The sequence below is a fragment of the Lactuca virosa genome, chromosome 4, assembly GCF_052849685.1.
Source record: "Lactuca virosa cultivar CGN04683 chromosome 4, Lactuca_virosa_CGN04683_v6, whole genome shotgun sequence".
Taxonomy (NCBI): Eukaryota; Viridiplantae; Streptophyta; class Magnoliopsida; order Asterales; family Asteraceae; genus Lactuca; species Lactuca virosa.
The window spans coordinates 129,154,954-129,163,535 of record NC_136429.1 but is presented as its reverse complement, the minus strand read 5'-3'; the positions used below and the strand labels follow the sequence as shown (position 1 = coordinate 129,163,535).

At 38.1% G+C, this 8,582-nt stretch overlaps 1 non-coding gene across 1 annotated transcript; it reads right to left on the bottom strand.

Annotated features, from left to right (window-relative positions):
• Positions 1–3,019: 3,019 nt before the first annotated feature.
• LOC145110197 (small nucleolar RNA R71) lies at positions 3,020–3,126 on the bottom strand. Its single transcript, XR_013709579.1, has one exon. It is a non-coding gene; the product is annotated as a small nucleolar RNA R71 (small nucleolar RNA).
• Between the last annotated feature and the right edge of the window lie 5,456 nt (positions 3,127–8,582).

Genomic DNA, 8,582 nt, shown 5'->3' with positions numbered 1-8,582 from the left:
TTACTCCTGCATACCATGTTGTAGTGACGTGGGAGAGGTTCACACAATTGTTACGAGATGAGTATGTTCCCCTCGTGGAGAGTGAACGGTTAGCCCAGGAGTTTCTGTCTCTCAAGCAGAAGACAGAAACTGTGACTGAGATCTCAAGGATGTTCCATGAGAGGGCGCTGTTTTGCCCTGAGCATGTGTCTACTGAGCAGGCACGTGTGAGTCGTTATCTGAGCATACTGAGGAGGGATATACGAGAGTTCGTGGTGAACTCGTCTTACCGGACATTGGCCGAGTTGCAGACCAATGCTTGACGGAGGGAGATTCAGCTAGAGTTACCGGCAAGGGAGGAGGGAGAGTCCCAGGGAAGGGACCAGAGACCAATACAGTCGTAGCCGACGACGAAGCGCGCAAAGCCTGTTGATGTGAAAGCTAGGGGCCAGAAGGGTCTCACTTGTGCCAAGTGCGGCAAGAGTCACGAGGGATCATGTTGGGCAGGGATTTGCTACAAATGTGGCAAAGAGGCGCACATGGCGAAGGATTGCCCCAAGGGGTTTGCAGTTTGTTTTAACTGTAACCAGACTGGCCATCGGAAGGCTGAGTGCCCTCAGCTCATTCAGGGATCAGCCCTGGGTTCCACTCATATTGCTTTGCGTGCTACTGATAGTCGGTTGGTGAAGGATGAGGCTCCGAGGGCTCGTGGGAGAGCTTTTCAGTTGACAGCAGAGGAGGTCGGTGATATGTGCATATTTATACAACATACATTAATATTTTTATTACTTTTATGCCCGTATATGAAAAAAAGATACTTAATTTGCTATGAATTATGTTGTAGGGACTAAAAGACATGCTTGGAGAAAAAAAGAAATTGGTAGATGGAAGTTTGAACCAAAGCTAAAAAATGAAGAAAAATATACCTACCACGTCGTGGTAATCCCACCACGACGTGGTGACTTGAAGAATCCCGATCAACTTCGAAGACTTGGAGAATACGGGATAAACATGACCACCACAATATGGTGGACCCACGACGACGTGGTGCCCTGATTTCGGGAAAAGTATATAAACGCTTGATGATTACGATTTTGAAGACTTATGACTGCCTTGGAGGATTCCTGGAGACGACTTTCAGAAGAAGGAAGAGTTTGGAATTGGTTTTCAACCTCAAGGAAGAAGAAGTTCATAATTTGATTTTTAGATTGGTACATTTAAACATGTTTTTGATTATGGATTTTGTTTGCTTAGTTGCTAGTATGTCCAGCTAAATCTAGCTGCTTCTGTTAGCTAGATGAAGCTGGAACTCATGGTTTAATGCATTAGATTTGACTTTACTTGTTGGTAATATGCTTGTGTTGGATTGATTTTACCTAGCATGCTTGTTCGATAATTGATTACTTTAATCTCTTATTCCTTGTAGTTAGTGAATATGAATTTACATGAATTTGAATACCTAATAATTCAGTGAACACTAGTTTATTAGAGCTAAGATCAAACCAATCTTAGATAAGCAATTGAATTATTAAAATTAAGCTGTGCTAGAGAACTCATGATTATGACTATAATGTGTGTTTATCAAATCAATCTTACATAGCTCCAATTTCATTTAATAATCGATTATGTGTTAACTATTGTGTGACCATACATAGATTTACATGAATTCATTAAAGTTAGTAGATTTAGAACTAAATTGCTAAAACTGTCTTAATTGGTAACCAACAGTAGTTGTCATAGCTAATTTATAACCCATTGAGTGAAAGTGGATTCGAACTAACAGAAGTGTTTGTTTACTGATTGAGTTTGTGTTAAAGAATTAAGTTCATCTAAACTTGCAAAATTAGATAAAACCCCTTCCTTTGTTAATAATTAGGTTAATTTAATAGTAAGTAGATTAATTAGTCAATACCGTTCCCTGTGATCGTCACCCGACTTACCCAAAGCTGTACTATAGTCTGACTAGGTACACTGCCTAGGTGCAATTAGTTAGTTAAGGTAGTTAGGTTAATAAATTTAAAATTAGGTGTAGCTATTTTCACGCATCAAGTTTTTGGTGCCGTTGCCGAGGAACAACTTAGTAGATAGTTTATTTATTTGCTTTCGATTAATTGATCCTTTTTGTAGGGTAAAACCTGCAAATAGTTACTTTTTCAGCTTTTTTTTTGTTCCAGTACCTAACTCACGACGTGAGTTCAGTATTTTCTCGTATTTTGTTTTTCTTTTTTTCTTGTTTTTCTACGACAACACGAGGTGGTAGGCTTTACCACGTCGTGGTGGACAGTCAGTAAGCAATTTTTATTTAGTTTTTGTTCAGTTTTACGTTTTTATTTTGTCTATTTTGCAGGAGTATATGACCAGAGGTTCCAAAACACCTTTGGTGCCACCACTTGAAGATCCAGAGTCAGCCCTTCATAACAAGAAGAATAAGAATGTGAAAGAAGATCAAACACCAAATAAGACACCTTTACAAGAACTCAAGTCAGTATTCTCAAAGAAGTCAGAAAAGAAAACGGGAGGGTCGAGTTCATCTTCAAAGGACAAGAGCAAGGTTGAAAGCTTAGATCAAATACCTATCCCAAACGAGTCTGAATACGAGTCCGAGAACGAGTTTGGACTATATACGAGCGAACCCGAAGACGAGCGAAGCAACGAAATGGAGAACATAGAAGAAATGTCAATGGGAGCTTACAAGAAGCGTATTCGAGAAGATGTTGGTCCGGGATTAGTACAATCCGTGATTCCTACCATTGCCACATTCAAGTTGAAGGGACACATCCTGACTGCACTTAAGGATATCCCATTTTATGGGAAGAATCATGAGGATGCATTTAAGCATCTAGATGAGGTAAATGACATTGCAGACTATTTCAATGTCCCAAATGTTAATAGAGATATTGTCTTGCTGAGGATGCTACCAATTACTTTCAAGGGAGCCGCAAAAGACTGGTTGAAAGCACTCCCACCTAGGACAATCACTACTTGGGTTCAAATGCGTGAGCAGTTTCTAGACCAATTTTTCCCACCATCCAAGATAGCTAAACTTAAGAAGGCAATATCCAACTTTGAGTAACAACCAGGGGAGTCACTGTACGAAGCATGGGATCGTTACAAAGGATTGTTAAGGAATTGTCCTCAACATGACCTTAATATTCAACAAGAGATATCTATTTTCTATGATGGGGTCAATGTTATGACTAGGCAACTCCTTGATTTACAAGGTCCTCTCACTAAGAAGAATCCTAATCAGATCAAGGTGTTGATTGAAGAGTTCGCGAAGCATTCTCGTGAGTACCAGAACCCAATACACGATGGAATAAAAGGCAGTGGAGGTGCACATTCTGAAGAGATGGCTGCTATGATGGCAATGCTCAATAATATGGACAGGAGGTTGACCCAAATGGACCAATAAATTCATTCGATTAGAGTTGATTGTGAGAAATGCAGTGGTCCACAGTTTACTAGAGATTGCCATTTGGATGAGTATGGGAACAAGAAGGCTCAATTTTGCTACTCGAGTGGGGACAAGTATGATGAAGATTGGAGAAAACCAAAGAAGGAGTGGCTTCCATATGATGAATATAAGAAGAAAAAGGAGGAGAAATACAGGCAGACTAGCCGAGGTTTCTACCATAAAGAGCAACCACCAGCTGAGAAGAAAGCTTACTTGGAGACCATGTTAGTTCGTTTCATGGAAGCTTCAGAGAAAAGGCATGATGATACTGATGCAGCACTGAAGGATCAAAGAGTAATGATGAAGGAGCATCAATCTATGATGAAAAATCATCAAGCAATGATGCTTGACCAGAAAACATCATTAAGAAATCAGCAAGCCTCGATCCACAATATCGAAGCTCAACTTGGTCAACTTACTACTTTGGTGAATGAGAAGATATTCCCCCAATTTCCCGAAAAGAAGACTCATTCCCATGTCATGGTGATTGATACTGAAGAAGAGGCTATCTCTGAGTTCTTAGAAGCACCAGAGGTGGATACAAAGTAGCCCGAATCACAACCAAAGCGTTCGAGAGTCGAAGAAAAATTTGAGGCCGAATCATCGAGACCACAACGTGGCGATTTAACCTCCACGACGTGGTGTCGAGCTGAACAGAAAAATTCTACGTGTACTCAAGTTTTTCAACCTCCTTTACCATTTCCTTCTCGAGCCAGAGTTCATCCGTTGGAGAAAGAGCATATCAAGTTTATGAAGCAAGTTAAGGGTATTCCTATCAATACTCCTTTTATTGAGTCTTTAGCACAAGTACCTGAATTTGCGAAGTTTCTTCAAGATTTAATTGACACTCGCCGACAACTAGAGAAGACCTTCAAGGTTTTCCTTAGTGAGCAAAGCTCTAAGGTCATTATGGAAGGGATACCAAGGAAAATGGGAGATCCTGGACGCCTCACTCTTCCATGTGAGTTTGGAAACAATACGAAAACTTATGCTTTAGCTGATTCTGGACCTAGCATAAATCTAATGCCTTTCTCATTTTATCAAAAGCTCAATATTCCGAAATTGAAGGCTACAAAAATGACAATTCACATGGCTAACCGTTTAGTGACACATCCTAAAGGCATTGTAGAAGGCATCATGGTAAAAATTGGGAAATTTGTTTTTTCAATAGATTTTGTGGTTATAGACATGAAAGAAGATGCCAATGTCCCAATTATTCTTGGTCGCCCTTTACTCAATACAGCTCGAGCCTTGGTTGAAATTCGTGAGTCCAAACTTACTTTGAGAGTTGGAGATGAAGAAGCTACTTTTGGAGTAGAAAATGGTTTTCAAGGGAATGATGTTCAAGGTGAAGTGTTCAACATTGATGAAGAAGATGAACTTGAAGAGTTGGAGAAGCTAATGGAAGAAGAACTTAAGATAATTCAACAAGTCAAACACACCAAACAAAGAGCATCCATTCCACTTGTGTTTGAAGTTATTGCTTATAAAAATCCAACTTCTTGGGTGAGTGAGGAAAGTGAAGACTTATCAAGTGACAAGGAAGAGGTTAGTTCAGAGGAAAAGAGTTTACATGTGGATGAAAATATGGTTCATGTAGAGCTAAAGAATGAGGAAAAAGTGGAGAATAAATTTAAGGGAAATAAAGGGATTAAAAGAAAGCTTGAAATAAATGAGGTGAAGGTTAAAAAAGAAAACTCTAAAAAGGCGTATGTTAGACGTGTCCAAGCTTACAAAAGATGATGGAAAGAGTAGAAGATTCAGATGGTGGTGGAATCTTCAGACGACTCAACGTAGGAGGCACGGAGCCCAACTCAGGACTCCATGAAAAAGAAGCGCTTCTCGGGAGGCAACCCGATTTTGGTTTTCATTTTCTTTTCTTTTTAGTGTTTGCATTTTTTTTAGTTTTTAGGCAATTTTTTATGGTTTTCTTTGGTTTGTTCTGTGGTTTTTGAAAAATTTGGTGGATGTTTGGTTGTTTACAATGTGTTTCCTACTTTTATTACCTTTTTCTTTGTCTTAGTTCCAGGTTATATTATCCAGTCCGAGTAAGGGTAAATTTGGCAAAAGAGTGTTCGTTGTAGTGAAGGCGTAGAGTATGTCGAGAGAAGCACGATTTGATGATGTTTTTGCGGGTGTTTAATTGAGTCATAGAGTGAAGGGTCATGTCCTCTAGCTTTATGCACGAGTTGGTGTCACATTTAGTTCGCATATCAGTTCAAATCGACAGCAGAATATCATTTTCTGGCACCACCGCGACGTGGTAACCTCCACCACGCTGTGTTGTCGCAGTATTAAATCCAAAAAAAGTGTTCTGTTACCTTTACCACGACGTGGTGATATCCGCCGTGACGTGGTGCCTTTCGAGTCAGTTTCGAGCCCGATCTCATACTTCCAGTACTCTCCGTGTTACGAGTAGCGTTATATTCATTCTCATGATATGGATGAGCTGTTCCCATGCCATAGAATTTTATTTTCACGCATTAATGAAGAACTATCTCGACTGCCACCACATGGTTCATACTTTCCCTTGACGTGGGGGAGTTTTTCAAAGCATAAGGAGGCTGCCATGTTTTTCCACTTCCGTGTCCACACATTCGAGCAAGCTACAAGTCCTTTCCATCAGTCGAGTTTCATCTTCTATCCCAGGGAGTTTGTTCCTTTTTCTCCTTCTTTTTAATTTTATGTTTTACATACTATGCAATGAGGGAATTGCATAACATAAGTGTGGGGTAGGGGGTTGATTATATTAGTGAATTTAGAATCTTAATTTTAGGCATAATATTAAAAAAATTTGCTAGGATTTAACTTAGAAAATTTTGGTAAATCAATTAGGCTTTATGCTAGTATTATGTTTGATGATTCTATGAAGACCCATATGTTTAGTTGAGCCTATATACATTCTAGTGCATTTGTGGCCTCCCTTATCTTAGTGAAATCATGGGACAAAAATACAACCTCGCTTAGTTTGAGGAATGCAATATGTTTAGCAGCCTAAACCTGAAATGTATCCAGTAAAGCTTATGTAGTCATTGCACATTAGACTAATACCTTAACCAATAAAGGTTGAAGTGGAGCGCCCTTGCTTAAGCATGTAGGATATGAGTGAAAAAAAAGAGTGAGATACATGTAAAAAAAGTGAGAATTACAAGAAAAAGATGTAAGAATTTTAGAGCTAATAAAGTAAAAGTTTGAAGATTCAAAGATTAAAATTCTGAAGAAATTCCAAAAGTTAAAGATACCTAAAAATCAAACAAGAAGGTGTTGAATTCAAACAAATCAAAGATCAATTTGTAAAGAAGTGAAGAATTCGAAAGAGCTCCAATATGGTATCAAAAGTTGTAATTTTCTAGATTATGTATGTTTGGGTTGCTTGACCAAAAATACCTTGAGGTTAGAAAGTTTTCTAAGGATGGATTCGGAGGGTTGCATAAAATGAGCATTGTTCAAAAGAAGTGGGCGAGTGTTTATGAGGATTGTGAGTATTTAGGATAGGGGGGTCTTTAGGAAAAAATTTAGACACAAATGCATGCGTTGCGGTCTTGGCATAATGGTTGGGTTCGATTTGGATGGTCTTATGTGGTATTGGTATGCTAAAATTCAATTTTGCTTGAGGGCAAGCAAAAGTCAAGTGTGGGGTATTTTGATACGTGCATATTTATACACATATTTATACAACATACATTAATATTTTTATTACTTTTATGCCCGTATATGAACAAAAGATACTTAATTTGCATTGAATTATGTTGTAGGGACTAAAAGACATGCTTGGAGCAAAAAAGAAGTTGGAAGATGGAGGTTTGAACCAAAGCTAAAAAAATGAAGAAAAATATACCTACCACGTCGTGGTAATCCCACCACGACATGGTGACTTGAAGAATCCCGATCAGCTTCGAAGACTTGGAGAATACGGGATAAACATGACCGCCACGACGTGGTGGACCCACCACGACGTGGTGCCCTCATTTCGGGAAAAGTATATAAACACTTGATGATTACGATTTTGAAGACTTTTGGCTGCCTTGGAGGATTCCTGGAGACGACTTTCAGAAGAAGGGAGAGTTTGGAATTGGTTTTCAACACCAAGGAAGAAGAAGTTCATAATTTGATTTATAGATTGGTACATTTAAACATGTTTTTGATTATGGATTTTGTTTGCTTAGTTGCTAATATGTCCAGCTAAATATAGCTGCTTCTGTTAGCTAGTTGAAGCTGGAACTCATGGTTTAATGCATTAGATTTGACTTTACTTGTTGGTAATATGCTTGTGTTGGATTGATTTTACCTAGCATGCTTGTTCGATAATTGATTGCTTTGAATTCTTATTTTGTGTAGTTAGTGAATATGAAGTTACATGAATTTGAATACCTAATAATTCAGTGAACACTAGTTTATTAGAGCTAAGACCAAACCAATCTTAGATAAGCAATTGAATTATTAAAATTAAGCTGTGCTAGAGAACTCATGATTATGACTATAATGTGTGTTTATCAAATCAATCTTACATAGCTCCAATTTCATTTAATAATCGATTATGTGTTAACTATTGTGTGACCATACATAGATTTACATGCATTGATTAAAGTCAGTAGATTTAGAACTAAATTGCTAAAACTGTCTTAATTGGTAACCAACAGTAATTGTCATAGCTAATTTATAACCCATTGAGTGAAAGTGGATTCGAACTAAAAAAAGTGTTTGTTTATCGATTGAGTTTGTGTTAGAGAATTAAGTTCATCTAAACTTGCAAAATTAGATAAAACCCCTTCCTATGTTAATAATTAGGTTAATTTAATAGTAAGTAGATTAATTAGTCAATATCGTTCCCTGTGATCGACACCCGACTTACCCAAAGTTATACTATAGTCTGACTAGGTACACTGCCTAGGTGCAATTAGTTAGTTAAGGTAGTTAGGTTAATAAACTTAAAATTAGGTGTAGCTATTTGCACGAATCAGTCCGCACAACACCTGATGTCGTGGCTGGTACATATTTCCTTATTTATATTATTTTGAGATTTGTTGTGCTTATTTTGTTCTGTATATAGGTACTTTTCTTGTGAGTTCTGTACCTTCTTTGGTGTTATTTGACTCGGGTGTGAGTCGATCCTTCGTGTCTTTATCTTTTAGTTGTCACATCCGTATCT